The sequence below is a fragment of the Muscardinus avellanarius genome, assembly GCF_963383645.1.
Source record: "Muscardinus avellanarius genome assembly, chromosome: 6".
Classification (NCBI taxonomy): domain Eukaryota; kingdom Metazoa; phylum Chordata; class Mammalia; order Rodentia; family Gliridae; genus Muscardinus; species Muscardinus avellanarius.
In genome coordinates, this window is record NC_137791.1 from 5,161,438 (window position 1) to 5,180,466 (window position 19,029).

A 19,029-nucleotide genomic window follows, 5' to 3' on the forward strand; every position below is an offset into this window, starting at 1 on the left:
AGGTGGTGGGCCTCAGCCAAGTCATTGAAGGTCCCAATGTAAGGGACACCAAAAAGAGGGAAACCCTTTGAGGGTGCAGGACTCTTCCTTTACAGGGACTTTCATGAGGGGTGGGCAGGAGGGATGTGAGGATGACCTCGGTCCATAGTCACAAGGTGATTTAGGCTTTCCCTGGGCTTGACCAGCTCTGTCTTACCATCAGGTGTCCTTCAAGGACAACCATCAAACACCACAGGGAGAAGAGTTGCCCGGGCTCTCGGGTGAGACACTCCCATTCTCTGGACCTCAAGCTTTCTATCCAAGTTCTACTTCCTTATAGCTACAGGGTATGTCTTCATCAGCAACCCCGGATGAGCAGTTACAGGATCTTTTTTTAGTCCCTACATTGTGATTGGAACATTTTATTCTACATCAAAGTGCTCGACATATTGATAGGTAGAAATATCTCCTATTAGCTCTCTTTCTGTGGAGAATCCTGACCAGTACATTAAGACAGGAGAAGAAAAACACCGGGTTAACAGAGACTTCATAACAAAGAGCAGAATGTCCAAAGAGCCAGTGCAGAAGGCAAAACAGACCCATCTACCACTCCAGAGCACAGCAGAGACTCAGAGCATCGTCTATGGACAGAGGTTCCAAAGAAAGAAAGAAAAGAAAGAGAGAGAGAAAGAAAGAAAGAAAGAAAGAAAGAAAGAAAGAAAGAAAGAAAGAAAGAAAAGAAAGGAGAGAAAGAAAAGGGAGGAGGGAGGGAGAAAGGAAGAAAGTAGGAAGAAAGGAAGAAAAGAAAGAAAGAAAGAAAGAAAGAAAGAAAGAAAGAGGGAGAGAAGGAAGGAGGGAAGACAAATGACTTGTGTTATGTTTAACAACTGCAGTAAAAACCATCTCTTCTCAAGCTGTAAGTAAAATGAGTACATGTGATGGTGGCAGAGCGTCCAACTCGGCGATGCTCACAGCCCGTGGTTCTCTGCATCCTCGGTGAATTCAGAGGAATGACAAATGACAATGAAAGGCTTCCTATTTTTACCTGTCCTCCTGGCTTGAGTCTCTTCTCCAGAAAAAACTTGAAAACTCCATGCAGCAAGAATAAAATGATCTACTATGAAATCTTATAAAATTCTGCTTTTATCAAAAAAAGAAGAAAGGGATGGAGCAAAGGGAGAAAGAGAAAGAGAGAGAGAAGAGGAAGGGAGGGAGAGAGAGGAAAGGAGAGGAGGGAAAGAGAGAGGAAGGGAATGAGGGACAGACAGACACACATTATCCCAGGGGGAGAAATGGAGCCCAGAGCGACCCACAGCCCTTGGGCCATTGCACATGAACACTTTTCATCAGTGTTGCCATTTCTTCACGCACTTTCAGGTAAGGCATAAATCCCAGATCCATTCACCAAATGCTGCTCTGTGCTACTGCCTGTTGCCGGAAAAGATACTGTGCTCTCAGCAGAGTTGTAGTCCATTTAGCAGACCACTCTCTGATGAGCCTTCTTTCCTCCCAAGCTCCCCAGGAAGGGTGTAATGGTAAGTCCAGCCACTGGAATCGCCCCACAGATGCCTTCAAGGAGATTTGAGAAGACCCAAAGCCCACAAAGCTTACTGCCTTACATAAAGAATGCACAGAAGAGTTTTATTTTTCAATTCCAATTTCTTTTTTGTTGTTGTTATTTTCCCCAGTACAGAGCAGTCTTTGTACCAGGGGACCTCCCTGAATGTTTACTTCCCCCAGGATACAGAACTGTGAAAAATATGACTCATGTTCTTGAAAAATTCAAATTCTAAGACATAGCCTTAAAACTTAAAAGCAAACAAAATCCCCTATTTCCTCTAAATGTTTTCTGATGTCAAAGGTTAATCTTGCTTACTCAACAACCTAGACTTCAGCACTGGAAAAATCATGAGCCTCTCCACGCAATATCAATAGCTAAGAATATAGAAACATGTACAGAAAGTCTTTAGAAAATTAATTCAGGGTGAACAGTTCGAGTTCACAGTTTTACTAGTCCGGAAATAAATAATCACAAACTGAGTGACTGATTTAACATGCTCATATGCTAACTCTTCCATAACCCAACAGAAAAGTTTCAAAAGGAAGCCTTATGACACAAACTGCTTCATTCTTAGAATACACCAAAATGTTATTTACCCCCATAAAATAAAACTGTCAGGAATGCAACGATCAAAAAATAATTCATCTCTTTTCTAGGCACAGCATAATAATTAGACCTATATTTTAAGCCAACAAATCCCAACTGCAGATTATTCACTGAATGGAGCATAAATCGTCGTAATAAACGCGTTGTTTGTACTTTCTCCCCCGCCACGTTCAGGTTAGTGAGAGCAAATGTCTCACGAAAGGATTTAGTTTTCAGTCGCAGATGAGTTATCAGTCAGACCTCATTCCATTCTGGAAAAGACCAGATGTTTCCTTTTGCGCATGAAACATCACAAAGTTGTGTGTGAAAGTAGAAAGGCCACACAACTGACTCACCACGGTGCCCTTACATAAGTAACACAGGCATCTTTTCTGCTCTGTGAATTCTTAGTCTATGTTATAATTAAAAATAATTAACTGGACATGATGGCACAGGCCTGTAATCCCAGTACTTGAGAGGCCGAGACAGAAGGATTCTAGGTTAGAGGCCAATCCTGATTACCACAAGAAATAATAATAACTAGCATGTAGTTGAGTACAATTCAGGCACTGTTTCTAAGTGCTGACAGAAATTAAATCAAATATTTTATAACCATTGTTCCATCCCTTTAATGAAAAATCAAAACCAACTGAGACTATGGGAAAATGAAAACAGGCGGGCTTGTTTGGACGGCTAAATCATAAAATAATGCTCGCTTTTGTTTTGATTTCCATTAGTTATTATTACGTTCACATGGTAAATACGTATGTAGCTTCCTAAAAACCTCTCACAAACTCTACTTCCCACTGGGAAAATATGGGAACAGGACCTGCTCACGTTGCTGCCCCGTAACTTCCACATACGTGGGGCCGTTCCAAAGCGCCACCTGTGTTCATCCAACGTTCAGGTGCTTGTTGGATCTCATCAAAATTCTCTTTGATGGCTCAAACTTTGCTAATCCTCTCGCCTCCCCGGTGGGACCCAGAGCCGCACCTAAATCATTCCCAGGTGCTTTTCCTAATCCGCGCCTTCTCTACCATCTCCTCTGAAAGTTCTCCTCCCTCCTGTCTCCACAACCGCCCTCATCCAGTTCACACTTCCTCTCAAGTCTTCTGCACCCCTTGCTGCTCTAATGACTTGTGCCTGATTCTACGGTGCACTCAGCACCTCTTGTGTGCTACGTGATCCTTTACCAGTCCTAAAGATAGTTAAAGGATCCCCATTAGACGCAGGAGGGTTGGAGAGACTGAGATCTATCAAGTGTGGTGGATCTGGGAATCGCCCCAGTTACTCTATCCCATATTGCACGTGAGAGTTTGGATTCTGCTTGTCATGGAGCCCACGCTCAGCTCTAGTGAAACCCCGTTCACTATGTCGTATTCCTTTCCATCCTGGTCAACTGATTTCATGGCAGCCTTTGAAACAGAATTCCTTCCTGAACATAGATCTATGACAGGATTCCGCCCTGAACTAGAGCAAGCCTTGCTGTGAACGCAGATGCCATCCAGGAAGCAGAACTATTCTAGTCTCACGTACCAGTAAGCATGACTGATGGATGTCAATTAGCAATACTACTGCCCTGCGCCTTCACGATTAGACTCCTTTACAGCAGAGTCAGGGTTGTCTTTCCACATATCCTGGATTCAAAGAAAAATAAATAAATATTTTACTATTGGCACCGTGTCTGACTTTTAAAGCCATTCCATCAAACATTAGAAATAAATAATTGTGTGGTTGATGTATACAACCGGCATTGTTTATGGCAGTTATGAAGGAAGAAAGGCAGAGAAAGAGGAAATATTTTTTCCTGGCATTTCAAAGCAGCTCCTGACATAATAAGTTATTGCATGTTAAGAATATAAACTGCCTCAGTAAATTCTTTCCCCTTGGGTATTGCAGAAATTGCATTCTACAAACAGAGAAAAAGAAAAACGATGGACAGCACCGTTGCCAAATATAAAGATGATCCTTGTTAACCAAAGTGATAAGAAAACAGTAGAGCCCCCAAATATATTTCCCCTTCGTTGTAGATATGTTGTAAAATGCTTTAACAGTTCAGACAGATGCATTTTGCATCTTAGACCTGGAAAGCAATGTCTGAATTGCTCCAAAAATATTTACTAGAGATGCCGCAGCACTTTCCCCAAACATTTTATTATACCATGAAATTTCTATTCCATCACATATTTACCAATATCTTTTCAGATACCAACATCCTAGGGCATTGTTGAGAAGTAAATACCCCTCGTGCTAGTGCCTGTATGCCCCTATTGCTCTGAACTACATTAGGATGTGAGACTAGAATGCCCCACTAAAAGTAGGCTAAAAAATTTTTAATTAAAATTTCAAAAGTATTAAAAATGAGTAAAAATCAATGTAATTGCAAAGTTGTAGACACTGACATATGATATCTTCAGAAATACTATCCTCAGACTGTCTACAATAGGGTATGGAACCAGAAAAAAGAAATTGGTTGTGTGGACATTAATAATTTAGTATCCAGCAGTATGTGCTACCTTTTGATAGGCAAAAAATTTGTAGATAAAGCGATTTGAGCACACCGCGCAAATATACGCTGAAGACCTGACTCCTACTTCCAGATACTTCCGTTTAGTCTTAACTCATTTTCTCCAGGATTTTTTCAACTTTCCTAATTTTAGTTTTCCACAAAAGTTGATAACTCTTTGAACCAATCTTTATTCAGATTTTTATTGACAGATAAAGCCAAGTAGGACTGATCAAAAACTACAATGAAGCTGGGCATGGTGGTGCATGCTTGTAATCCCCATGCTTGGGAGGTGGAGACAAGAGGATCGTGCAGGTTCAAACCCAGCCGCACTGTCTGGCTTAAGAGACCCTATTTCCAAATAAAAAAATATAAAAATAGGTCTAGTAGTGTAGCCCGGAGGTAGAAGGGCTTCCAGGAACCCCAGTACCACCAAAAAAAAAAAAAAAAAAACTACAATGAGCCTATCTAAATAATGAAACAAATTCTTATTAAAATGGCAACACAGGTATGAATTAAAACAAGCTGCCTTCCATTTCAGGAACACTACAGTTTTAGCAAAAGTAAGTGTGACAGAGAAAAATTAGAGTGTGTAAGCTGCTATCTTTACAAACACTAATGATAACCACATGGAATCCACACAGGCAGCCAAAGAATAAGGTGGGGTTTGCCATCTACCTCACAAATGAGAACTTCATATTTAGTGAAAGACTATAGGTCAAAATTATTTGTCTAAGTCTTACAATTTGGCAGGAAATGTCAAAATTTCTGGAGGAAAAAAATACTTAGTTATCCAAGGCAAACAATAGTAGCCAATGCTGTGAGTCTATTTGTTTAAACATCTGACTTCTTAGGCAACATCAATAAATCCTCCGTGGTGTGTGGAATGAAGTAAATGCCTAATAAACCAAAATCACTGAATCCACAGTCAGTGGCTAATACACAAGAATTTCAAAATGTATGAGACTTGGAAGAAGGAGCATTATGCTTTCTGGGCATTGAAACAGGGACAGTAATGGAAAACCCACAGGGAAACAAAGGCTTAAAATGTGATTCAGACGTGAGACAAGGCCTTGGAGGAGTGTGATTATATAAGAATTGAAAAAATAATCCACAAGAGGAAAAACCTAGTAAAAAGTTTTATTACAGATATCCGTGATTTTAAAATGGGTGAAACGGAAATATACTGTGTGCTAATAGAAGAAACTGTTCAAAGTTATGGACTATCCTTTCTATCAGTATCACAAATTTTCATCATAAAAACATGGAAATTATTTGAGTCTACTGCTTCTTGTTTGAAGAAGTAATGCATATACATGATGAAAACATATAAAACAGTATAATAGGATATGTGGCAAAACAAAAAATCCCCAAAACTTTTCCCCTAGATGATCATTAATCAATTTCTATGTATACTTTGTTATTCTCTACATAGTCTAGTTCTTCTCTGTCATGTTTCTTTTACCTACAACTGTGGTATTTCTGAAAAAAGAGACATCTTGTTTTAATTCCTACCTCTGGTACCACTTAATAATATATAAAACCAGAAATAAAATTGCATGTACACCATCAACAAAACTCCATGCATGCTCCATGTTTGCGATAAATGATTGTACGTCTCTGAGAGCATGAAGAGAAACAGTTCCAGCCAGTCCAGGGCTCCTCAAACTTCCTTGAATCCACACACCCTCTGCACCCCATCTTGGTGGAACCAGCAATAAACAGGAAGGCTATTCCACAAATTTTGGAGGTGGAAGTTTCTAGCCACAAATGAGGAGGCTCGAGTACAGCTACAGCATTACCAGGGCCAAGATGGAGCGAGAAAGGCCCTGGAGACCCGCAGGAGGGTTGAGGCCATTAAGTTGGAGGCATGGGGAAAGGTCCTTTCCAGTAGTCAAAGCTTTCTTAGCCTCTCAGCAATCTAAGCCAATTCAAGAGAGCTTGGGATTCATTTTAAGAGTGCTAATAGATCCTTATTGTGAAGCATAAGAAAAGTTGAAAAGAGCCTGGCACACCTTAAGAGACCTGAGAGGGGTGCGTGGGAAATTCCCAGAACACACACCATAAAGTACACTAGAGATGAGCTGAGAGAGAAGAAGAATTAAAAACCATAAAGCTAGGAACATGACTCATAAAAATATATTTGAGGAAAATAAATTCAGGAAAGATGTTAAAATGCCACTTCAGAGAGCATCAGAAAGAAAAAATCGAAATGAGGAACGTTCAAAAGAGCAAATCGCCCTGCCCAATGTAGTCTGAAAGATGACATCAAAACTTTTATTAAAATGCTAAATGCCATCGAGATATAAATACCGTGTAGCTCCTTGTGACCTAATCCTCCCTTTTCTCACATACACAGCAACTGCAGACCAAAAAAAAGCTACAGATTTGGAGACTGTGAAATAATTAAATGAAAAGTACCCTTTGGGGACATAACATTGGATAATACTGTTCCATCCCCCCCAAAAAATGCAGCAAAGAAGAAGGAAGTAGAGATTCTCTACGCTGATAGAGAAAATGTTTGGCCCTTGCTGCTACACCGTTTAGAGTAATATAATTGGACAGGATGTGCTTGTTCAGTGAATCTGACATCTTTAATACCATTTCAACATTTCTTCTTCTTTGACATCAGTTTTTCAAATTATGAAGCGCTAGCATCTGTCAGAGTATTTAGTAATTATGTAATTTACTAATTCAGGAGGCAGGAGTGTAGTTTAGCGTTTCATCTCAAAACTTTTTTTTTGGTAAGAGCTACGATGGGTTGGATCTGGTGAAGCTGTCCATATTTCTCTGAGAATAAAATGTTATTAAGACCCATAAACATAATATACTTTTATTAAAAATGACTAATACTTAGTGAAAAGTTCAAAGTCTGGGAAAGAAACACTAAAAAGAATTTTTAAAGCAACAATTCAACTCATTATGTTTCTGGAAAAGTCATTCTGAGAGTTAACCTTCAGGGATATCCAGCAGCTGGGGAAGCAGATTATTTTATTGTACAGTTAATAAATGTCATGCACTGTGCTTGAAAGAGTCAAAACATGTTCCCCTTAAAGACTTTAAATGACTCTGTAAAAGCAGATAAGAATAAGACAACAGCTTAACACACAATGCATACAATACTAAAGGCCGCCTCTCAACCAAATATGATGTACAGTCCTTGAATGGCTCACAGATACAAATACATAAATAAGAGACATATGTAAAAATAGTGTTATTGTAGCTTTATATGGTTTGAAATCAGAAAATATACAGCTTCTAACTTTGTTCTTTTTCGAGATCATTTTGGGTATCTAGAATCCATATTCCATATTAGGATAGATTTTTTTCTGAAAAATAAATATATAAATATATGATAGTTTCACCTAAAAAAAAAAGAAAAATTATTCTCTGGTAAGAAAGAAAGCAAAAAGAAATATTGAAATGTTATCTTTATGTTATCAAAAGCTTGGTATCAGACAAATGAAACTGTTATGTGAGATTATCATTTTTAATTTTGGATTAATTGCTATAATACTAGATGTCAAACACTAAGCCAAGCATGGGAAGGAGGGATGAGGAGGGAATGGGGTGGGGATTGGGTGAGGGTTGACTGGCGATGTGTGCATGTACGTCTACAAAAGTTTTCTTTGTATCCCACTATGATGTATGAATACAGTGCACCAATAAAAAAATTTTTAAAAATAGTATGTTATAAATCAAGAAATCTAAATATGAGATCTATATCATTTACTTGATATTTTGTATACTTAATCATTTCAGAGTTAGGGAAAAGATGAAATATTTACAGTAAAATGTCCATGATAGCTGCAAGTTTCTTATTAATTGTGAGTGTGTGTGGGTGGACAGTGAAACAAAAGTCTTACGACATTAAAAATTGGTCTTAAAGTCTTAGAACATAAGTCTTAAAACCTTAAAAATTGGTAAATACACAGGTGTTCTCTGAACACTTGTCTGCAGGATTTTCATTTTTATATATATAAATCTAGAAGGAACCAGCCATGGTGATATATACCCATAATTCCAGTACTTGAGAGGTTGAGACAGGAGGATCACAGTTCAAGACCAACCTAAGCAACTTGGCAAGGCCTGAAACAACTTAGTGAGAGGCAACAAAAACAAAGGGCCAAGTGACATTCAGAGGCAAACCAATTAGAATCACTCCAGACTTCCCAAACCAAGTCATGAGAGCCAGAAGGGCTTGGAGTAACATATTCCAAATTCTGAAAGAAAACAACTTCCAGCCAAAAATTTCCTACCCAGCAAAACTTTCTATCAAATTAGATGGGGAAATAAGAAGCTTCCATGACAAACAGAAACTGAAGGAATTTATGTCTTCAAAACCAGCACTAGAGAAAATACTCAAAGAGATTAACTACAAAGAAGAAATAGGTAACACTCACCAGAACCAGAGAAACAAGATTCTCCATCCAACAGACAACTAAGATTGGTTATCTGTGGAGATTCATTATTTATGTTAGTCTTTTACCTATCTCTAAATTGTATTGTTTGCTTTTATTGTTGCTAATTTTTAGGATTTCTAGTTGGAATATTAATATACCTTCAGATATAGCATTTGGAAATATTTTATCCCACTCTATCAGTAACTTTTAACTCTGTTTACATTGTCTTTGGATATACAATTTTTTTTATTTTTAGAAAGTTTGTTTACCTTTTTGTTGCCTGTGCCATCGAAATCATATCCAAGAAATCACTGCCAATTTCAATGTTGTGAGATTTTATGACCCAGATTTTCTTCTAAAAGTTTATAGTATTAAGATTTATATTTAGGTCTTTTATCTATTTTGAGTTAATATTTGTATATGTGTTAGGTAAGGGTCCAATTTTATTCTTTTCTTGTAATTATTATTTTTCAACAATATTTAGATAAAAGATTATTATTTCCTCCACCAAATGTTCGTGGAAACCTTGTCAAAAATAACCTGACAATATATGGAAGAATTTAGCTCTAGGCTTTTATTTAACGCCAATGGTTTATATATCTGCCTTTAGAACAGTACTACACTGTTTCAATTATTGTAGCTTTATATGGTTTGAAATCAGAATATATACATCTTCTAGCTTTGTTCTTCTTCAAGATTGTTTTGGGTATCTAGAGTCCATATTCCATATCAGGATAGATTTTTTCTGAAAAATAAATAAATAAATGTGTGATAGTTTCACCTAAAAAAAAGAAAAAAATATTCTCTGGTAAGAAAGAAAGCAAAAAGAAATATTGAAATTGAAATGTTATCTTTAAGTCATCAAAAGCTTGGTAACAGACAAATGAAACTGTTATGTGAGATTATCATCGTTAATATTGGATAAATTGCTATAAAACTAAATGTCAACCACTAAGCCAAGCATGGGAAGGAGGGATGGGGAGGGAACAGGGTGGGGAATGGGTAGGGGCTAACTGGGCGATGTGTACATGTATGTCTACAAAAGTATTTTCTTTATACCATTATAATGTATGAATACATTGCACCAATAAAAAATAAATTAAAAAATAAATAAATAAATAAATAAATAAATAAATTTTAAAAATACAGCTGAAGATGTAGGTTGTAGAATGCCCCTAGCTTCAATACCCAGAATCACAAAATTAATTAGTTAATTAAAAATTAATTGATTAATTAATTAATTTTAAAGCTCAGGGGATGGGAAGGAGAAGGCAAGATATCTCAAATAGCCATTGCTAGAAAATACAAGTCTTCTAGGAGCCAACGCAGAGCGACATCACCATGAAAATGAATTCATAATTTATTTAATCTCTAAATACACAGGATACCCTGTTGTTAAGTGTTCTAACAAAGGGTAACATGGTCTCCAGCTTTCAAGTATACACGGTCTTGGACTTAAAGACTCAAGTTGAAAATTTTTAGATATATAAAATTGGGCAATATAGCAAGTGTCTGTCCTAATTATCACCACTTTTCTGATCACACAAGGGAAAGTTACAGGCTGGGCAAAGCTCCTTCCTTACTTCAAAGCTCTGTTTTTATTTATTTATTTATTTATTTATTTATTTATTTGGTACTAGGGATGGAACTCAGGGGCATTCTAACTCCAAGCTACACCCCCATCCCTATTTTTTATTCTTAATTTTGATACAGGGTCTCACTAAGTTGCACAGGGCTTCACTGAGAAGAAGCTGGCCAAGAACCCAGATCCTCCTATCTCAGCCTCCCAAATATGGAGATTACAAGCATACGCCACCCGCCCGACTATAACTCTTTTAAGAAATGGGAATGGCCACTACAGAGGCCTGATTCTGTGAAGAAGTTTATTTTCGTTCATAAAACTAGCTTAGAAATTAGAGTAGCTAGTATTCAGTTACAGATGTGCCCTCTCCCGACCCCAGCCTGTCTTCATGAGTGGCGTGAGCATCCATTCTTAGGATGATTTCGGATTGCCCTGAGCTGAGCAAGGTGTCTCTGCACAATCCTTTATTCACCCCATGGCATCATTGTCGCTGCTTTTTCTTTGCCATGCCGACTGAGCACTGGACAGGTGCTAGAGACACAGGAATGAGTAAGACACCTGCCATACCATCCGCAGTTTCACAGCCTGGTAGTAGAGACACCATGCGAAGAAATGGTGACATAAACCCCCTGCTCTCCTGCCATTCACCAAGCTGTTCAAGCCACAAACTCAAAATCCTCCTGGTCCCTCCCTTCTGCCCTGACATCCGGGCCTTTAGCAGTCGGTCCTACTGCCAAAAATCATGAGCACATTCATTTCCCTCCACTCCACCCCTACCCCAGATGCTCTCTGCAAGGAAGGACGATCCGCCTTACATAAGTGGCCTCCTGCTTTTAACTCCCTGCAAAGTATTTTCTGCACAGGAGCCAGAACAATCTTTTAAAACATACAATCCCCTGCTTCAAAGCTTCTGATAGATTCCATTTTTTGGGGGGGTTCACAATTCTCTTCACCCTGGCCACCTAGTAGGCTCCCTACAATCTGGGCCTGTGGTTGCCCCAGGATGATTCTCACACAGTGAGCTAGCCCCGGGCTTCCTTGCTATTCCTCAAGACTTGCCTCTCTGACAGTTGGGCACTGGTGGCTTCTCACTGCCTGGAATGCTATGGGCACTTGTGCTGCTGGCTCATTATCGTCATTAGAACGTTACATCTCAGCAAGACCTTTCCTCACCACACAATCTCCATGTATCCTTCAGGGAACCCTGCTTTGCTGTCATCACACCACCGATCAACACTCTATGTGTTCTCATTTTAAGTTTATATTGGCTGCCTGCCTCTCCAAAGAAGCTTCCTCAGGAGAACGTATTACTGACCTTACAGAAATTTAAAAAAGAAAAAAGAATTACAGGGGAATATTAGGAGCAACTGTATGCCAACAGATTAATACTAGGGATGAAATTAGCAATTTTCTCAAAAGACAGAAACCACCAAAACCCAGGTATACTCCAAACACTACAAAATATCGTTGAAAGAAATTTAGGAAGATATAAATGCTATACCGCACCATGTAACACTTTGGTCAATGGATAGCATATATGATAGTCCCACAATATTATATATCAACGAGTGTTGCCAGAGTTTTCTTTGTATAAGTATACTCTATGATGTTCACACAACAAGCTCATCTGAGATGCACACATCACAGAGATTCCTAACATTAAGCAGTGCACAATGGTGAACGGGAAGACCTAAGTAAATGTTCATGATCAGAAAGTATAATACAGTTAAGAAGGCCGTGCCTTCATACTGATCTATAAATTCAACAAAATTTCTCTCAAAATCTCAATGAGCTTTTGGCAAAAACTTACAAACTGATCCTAAGGCTCATTTGAAATATCAAGGGATCCAAGACAAAGTAATCGTAAAAAAGAAAAACAAGCCAGAAGGATTCATATTTTCCTGTTTCAAATGTATGCAAAGCCATAGAAATCAGGACAGTGCAGTTCTGTGTAAATTAACAGATCGATGAAATGGAACTGAAAGTCAAGGAAAATAATCCCTCGCACTTACAATCCTCTGATACTTTATAAGTACGTGAAGAGAATTCAATGATGGGGTGGAGGTCCTTTCAACAATAATGATGGGATATCTGGGGTGGAGGAATGGTCCTTTCAACAATAATGATGGGATATCTGAACATCTCTATGCAAAAAAAAAAATGAAAGCCCTTCCTTCACATCGTACATAAAAACTTTTATTCAAAATGGATCACAGAACTAAATGTTTAGAGCTAAAAGTATATAAAGCTCTTGGAAGAAATTGTAAGAATAAATCTTCTTGATGTTGGATTTGGCAATGGACTTTAAGATATGATATTAAACGCATAAATATCCAAAGGAAAAATAATTAGGCTGCAATTCATCAAAATTTAAAACTGCATCACAAAGAAAACCATTCAAAAAGCAGAAAGACAACCCACAGAACGGGAGGAGATATTTGTAAATCATACATATGACAAGGGATTTGTATATAGAACATATAAGAAACTCTTATAACTCAAAAATAAAAAGACAGCCCAATTTCAATCCGGGAAAAGGAGCCGGCCATGGTAGCACACACCTATAACCACAGCACTTTGGAGGCTGAGACAGGAAGATCATAGGTTCAAGGCCAGCCTTAGCAACTTAGTGAGACCCTGTTTCAAAGTAAAAAGCAAAATAGGTCTAGGGGTATAGCTCAGAGTTTTGTAGAAAGCCCCTGTCTTCAATCTCTAGTACTACCAAAAAAAAAAAAAAGAAAAAAAAAGAAAAAGAAGAAGAAAAAAGAAGGCAGTCATAAGAGAAGACGTTCTATGCGATTCTCTTCATATGTAATGCCCAGAATAGGTAAATCTACAGAGACAAAAATTAGATTAGTGGTTGCCAAAGGCTGGGGAAGGCGTGGTTGAGAGAAAATAGGAGTTGACTACTAGTGAGTTTGGAGTTTCTTTCTGGAGTGATTAAAAAAATGTCCTAAAATGGACTGTGATGATGTTGCGCACTTCTGTGATTATACTAAAAATCATTGAACTGTATAATTTAAGTGAGTAAACTGCACATATGTGAATTATACCTTTATAAAGCTGTTCTATATGCTTGAAAAAGACCATCTGTTTTGTGCCGATGGCATGTTTTTATTATAATAAAATACAAACAGCCTAAATAGACAACTAGAATTTTTTATCTTAATTGCCTTCCACAAGGAAGGCAATGTCAACTAAATGCAGCCCATACTTTAGGCAGTTTCACCTGGTGGTGAATTGGCTTATCTCTGAATGTTTATGGCTGGAGACCCAAGGAATGATTCCCATCGTTCACTCTTGTGGCATGATTTTGAAACCTAACTTTCTTGGAGATTAAAACTGGGAGTCATGTTGCTCAAAAGCATTCTCATGGAGCAGCACTACTGATCATTTTTCTATGGCTTAAGGAAAGCATTTGGTTACAACTGCCTTTAAATTCCTCCAAGTTACTGTGGCCGTGATCGATGGCCAAAATTGGGGGGCTTCACCCACCTATTCAAATGTGGGTGGAAAGTGGCCCAGAATTCTTGAAGGGAATATTTGTACTGTCCACAGCTCAACCCTCTTGATCCTACGATCCTCAGACTTTTGGACTCTGGAACTCTAACCAGCCTCCACCCCCATGTTTTAGACTTTCCATCTCTGGCTAAATTACATCCCGGGCTTTCCAAGATGTGCAATTGTTCACAAGCATACACTGCGACCTCTTGACCTTCATAACCATGAACCCAAACCTGTACTCGATCTTCTGACAGACAGACATAGAAATATCTTCTATTTCTCCTGTTTTTCTGGAAAGCCCCGATTAATAGTATTCATGTTCAAATTTAGGTCTATTTTGGACCTTTTTTTTTTTTTTGTAGTACTAGGGATTGAACCTAGGGGCATTCTACAGCCAAGCTACACCCCAACCCTATTTTTTTTCCTCTTTATTTTGAAACAGGGTCTCTCTAGGTTGCAAAGGGCCTCACTAGGTAGCTAAAACTGGCCTCAAACCTGCCATTCTCCTGTCTCAGCCTCTCAAATGCTTGGATTGCAAGTGTGTGCCATCACATCCGGCTGGAGTTTGGATTTTTAAACACCTTTATATAGCTATGTGGTTTAGCTTCATAATTTCTAAAGTCTACTGAACAATATGGCAGGTCACCGTTGTTGTGGCTTATGGTAACTAGACTCTGATGTAAAATATCTGTTTTGAGTACAGAGTAGCTTTGAAATTTAACGTGCTATTCTGACCCATTTCAGTGTCTGCAAAATCTGATGCCACCCCAATAGCTCTAAAAGGACCCACACAGAAGTGGGGTTCCACACTGAGAGAGCATACTTAGGAAGACTCAGGAGGATTACTTCCTTATAAAGAAGAGTTCTGTTCGTTACATATTCTTTAGCATCCTCGACCCTTACCCACTAAAGACCATTGGAACTCCGAAAACATTGCTACAACCAACAACTTCCTTAAGAAATGAGAAGAGTCCTCCTTCAGAACCACTGGGCTACAAGAATGAAAATCTCCAAAAACTCTTTTCTCCTGCCTCCATGTCCAGAGAACCCCACTAAAGTAACATTCTGGGGCACTTGCCAAAATTTTACTCCATTCTCCTAAGAGAGGCACACAGTCTTTCTAGTTAAAATTATTAAGGAAAAATCAAATGGCATGTTGATTTCATATCCCCTTCCCCACCTTCTGGAAGCAAGTGACCTCCGCAGCTCTATCTTTCCAGGCAGCAGGGGACACAGGCACACACCTGCCTACTTGGGTGCCATTGGAGACCATTTGGAAGGCTGTTCACTCTGGAGTCCACTTGCAGGAAGCCCACTATCCCCATCTTCTGTTGAACCATCATCTCCATACCAGCTTTGTGAAATTTATGATCTCCCATCTGCCCTACTTTATTTCTCAGTCTGTTTGAGTTATTAAAAGAAAAGAAGAAGCCGGACATGATGGCACACGCTTGTAATCCCAGCATTCAGGAGGCTGAGACAGGAGGACCGCGGTTCGCAGACAGCCTCAGCTACTTAGTGAGGCCCTCTGCAACTCAGTGAGACCCTGTTTCAAAATAAAGACTAAAAAATAGGGCTGGGGTATTATTGGTCAGAGGTAGAATGTTCCTGTGTTCTACCACTAGTACTGCAAAAAAATAAACAAATAAAAAGAAAAAAAAGGACATTATTTACTGAGCCTCCTCAAACCCTCCCAACCACACTTCTGCCTAGGTAATAACTTAAATTTCTTGCTAGATTTCTTTCCCCATCACCCGCGTCCATCTTCAACTAAATGTTTCCCCATCTAAATCAAGCCCATGCTTGTGAAACGCCCAAGCTTCTTTTCTTCTCCTTTTTACCTGAAAAGTCTATGGTGGCTAAAAAAATGGAAATCCCTAGACATCCTTTGGCAAATCGAGTATCATGCGGAAGACAGACTGAGAAATAAAGTAGGGCAGATGGGAGATCATAAATTTCTCAAAGCCGGTATTGGAGATGATGGTTCAACACAAGATGGGGACATTGGGCTTCCTGCAAGTGGACTCTAGAGTGCGCAGCCTTCCAGATGGTTTCCAGTGGCTTCCAAGTAGGATGTGGCTTTCGGAGCCACAATGGCAGCAGGTGACGTGTAGGAAAAGTCACTTCCCATCACATTTCTTCAAATATTTATCTTTTTCTTTTTCTTTCTGTCTCTAAAGCTCCTGAATCAGATCAACCTTCTTCTAGAGAATCTTCAATAACAGAAGATTATCATTGAGACTAATCTTCAGAAACCAAATGCTTCAAAAATTCCCTGTTAAAGAGGAGTTTATCTCTCGTTCTTTTATTAGCAGTACTTTCATTGCCAAAAATATTTTCCACAAAATGTCCCAACTGGAGACTTTTGAGCTACTCAATTGTTCAACTATTTGGGGTTTTGAAGGGGAAAAAAAAACAGACAGTACTTTTCAGCCACTTTTTCCTCTTAATCACTAAACATGTATATTTTAAGAGAAACTTAATCCAGCTACTTCTGGTTTGTTTCCATTTAAATCATTAAAATGTTATTTTTTTAAGTCATTTGTTGTCCAGGAGACTTTTTAAATTAGCTTCTTTGCTTAAATATCCAAATTGGCCATAAGAACCAGAGGTCTGATGCCAAAAGTTTCAGGTTTGGAACAAAAGTGTGAGCCCCAAGTTGGAAATCAGTTTTAAATGCTGGTTGTGACATACGCGACCATGTGGACTCCTTCCCCGATGCACTGAGCCTTTTGTGGAAGCCAACATTGTAGCTGAGGTTACCAGAAGGTCTTCAAAATAAATCCTGCATGCAGTAGCTGGTCAGAGCTTCTGAAAAGTCTAATTTCTGGCTTTAATTGTCTTCTGTTTGTGCTAATCTCGTGTGGTTTCTCCTCCACGCTACGATTTTAAGAGAGAAAGTGCTATTCACTAAATTTTAATTCATAAAATAATGAAATGAATTCATTTTTCTTTTTAATGTTTGCTCTTCCTTAGAAACTAAGAAAAGTTCTTCAATTTAAGGAGAATAGGTTCCCATTGAGTAACACCATTATTTGAGATCATTTCACTTCCTGCCACCCCCTAGAAAAAGCCCTTTACCCTCCACAAAAGCACTATTGCTGCGGGAGCGAATTTCTGCTTGCTTTTGTTGCTGTCATAAATTAGGAGCAAGTCTGCACTTCCAAGTACGAAATGAGATACCGAACTGCCCAAAGACACTGTGGAAGAAAAACCGAAACCAACCCCAATCTTCTGCTTTACCTACTAGATAAAAGGACACTAAAGCTTACCCTTGTGTTTGTGTGGGTTTCTCAGTCTTCCTAATATAAAGAGGGGATTTTGCTAATTTATTTATCACTGACTCTGTGTTAGCAAAACATACAACTCACATTCGCCTAATCTGGCCACAGTGATCAATCTAGATATACATTTCCATGCTCTCTGAAGAGTAAAGAGAGAAAGCAGTTTTCAAAGTCATTAGCGGGATTTTCTTGTCTGTGTCTTAATAGACAGACAATTGAAAGAGACAAGAGTGACCCCACCAGCTGGCTAGGGCAGGGCAGGGCTGGGCTGGGCTGGGCTCCCAGGGGAGGCTCACGCTAAGCCCAGCCTCTCCCTCCTAACTTAGGGCTGGGTTGTAGGCAAATCGAGTACCATGCGGAAGACAGTTTTGATCCCAACATCAACTCAACAGTGGGGGCATCTTTTTGTTTTATTGGTCACTATAGTTTCGCATCACGAGGTGGATCATGTTGACAATGGTATATATTCACACAGTACTTGGTCCCCCGGCCCACTTCCCCACTTCCCTCCTTTCCAATATGAGTGTCCAGGTTCACAATGTTATATTCCCATGGAGCTTTTCCATAAATGAACCTCAGCCTTCTTCCTCTCCTATCCTTCCATTCTAGCTTTGCTGAGGTTTCCTCTCCATCATCCGGAGTCCTTCCGGTATCCCTAATACTCCCTAGCTTGAGCATATTAGAGAAAACATAGGGCCCCTCTCTTTCTGTGCTTGGCTAATCTCAATTAATGTTCTCCAGGTCTTTCCATCCTCTTATGAATGACATAATTTTGTTCTTTACTGCTGAGTAGAATTCTATTGTGTGTATTTTCCATAATTTTGTAATCCATTCATCTGTTTATGGTAAGGACATCTTTTATGACCAAGACTGTCCAGTACCAAAATGAGCTACTTAAACTCTAAATCTGGGATACAGTTAGAACAAGAACAATTTCATGCCTTAGCGCCAATGTACTACTGAGGGTCGGCTGCAGCTTTAATCCTTTATATCACAAAAGAGACATTTCAACACTGAAGACCTGAGGAAAAGAGCTTCGACAACATGGCCCACTTAACATCGTAGCTGCCATTGCAGGAAGGAAGTGCGACCTCATCGATGTCAGAGAAGTCGTGGAGAGAGAGCTAAGGACTCCGCTGACTCCATTCATGCAGTTTTTGCAGAGAGCAGCACAAAGAAAAAATGCAATAAACATAGTTGAAGTCTTTATAGAAATAAGTCAAAGTATTCTGTTCACTGACACCAGCCCGCTATCTGGCAGTAAGGGCCTCAAGCTCCATAGACAGCCGGAGGGGACAAGCGAATCTGCTGCTGCTGGGCCTCAGCCTCTCAGACTCGATGAAGTAGGTGGTCCCGAGAGTTAGCAGGAGAGCTGGGGCTTCTGCCAGGGTCCGCTTAGCCACCCCTGAATCTTCTTCCTGCAAAAAGGACTCCCAGACATTGACCGGTTCTGTTTTCTCTCTGAAGACTGGGGCAGTGACATTGTGGTCTGTGGATGTCTGTTATGTCAAAGACCTGTGGGCCAAGGACTGCATCTTTGGCTTTTGACTTGCTGAAGGACCATCCATCTAATCGTATGGACAGTGGGATTAAATTGCTGAGTAGTTTTGTAATCAGGATTTATG

General features: G+C 39.3%; 1 pseudogene across 1 annotated transcript; it reads left to right on the forward strand.

Annotated features, from left to right (window-relative positions):
- Positions 1–16,115: 16,115 nt before the first annotated feature.
- Positions 16,116–18,746, forward strand: LOC308263979 (ras-related protein Rab-22A-like; annotated as a pseudogene). Its single transcript has 4 exons — positions 16,116–16,223; positions 17,268–17,404; positions 17,744–17,795; positions 18,250–18,746. The product of its transcript is annotated as a ras-related protein Rab-22A-like (transcript).
- The last annotated feature ends 283 nt before the right edge of the window (positions 18,747–19,029 follow it).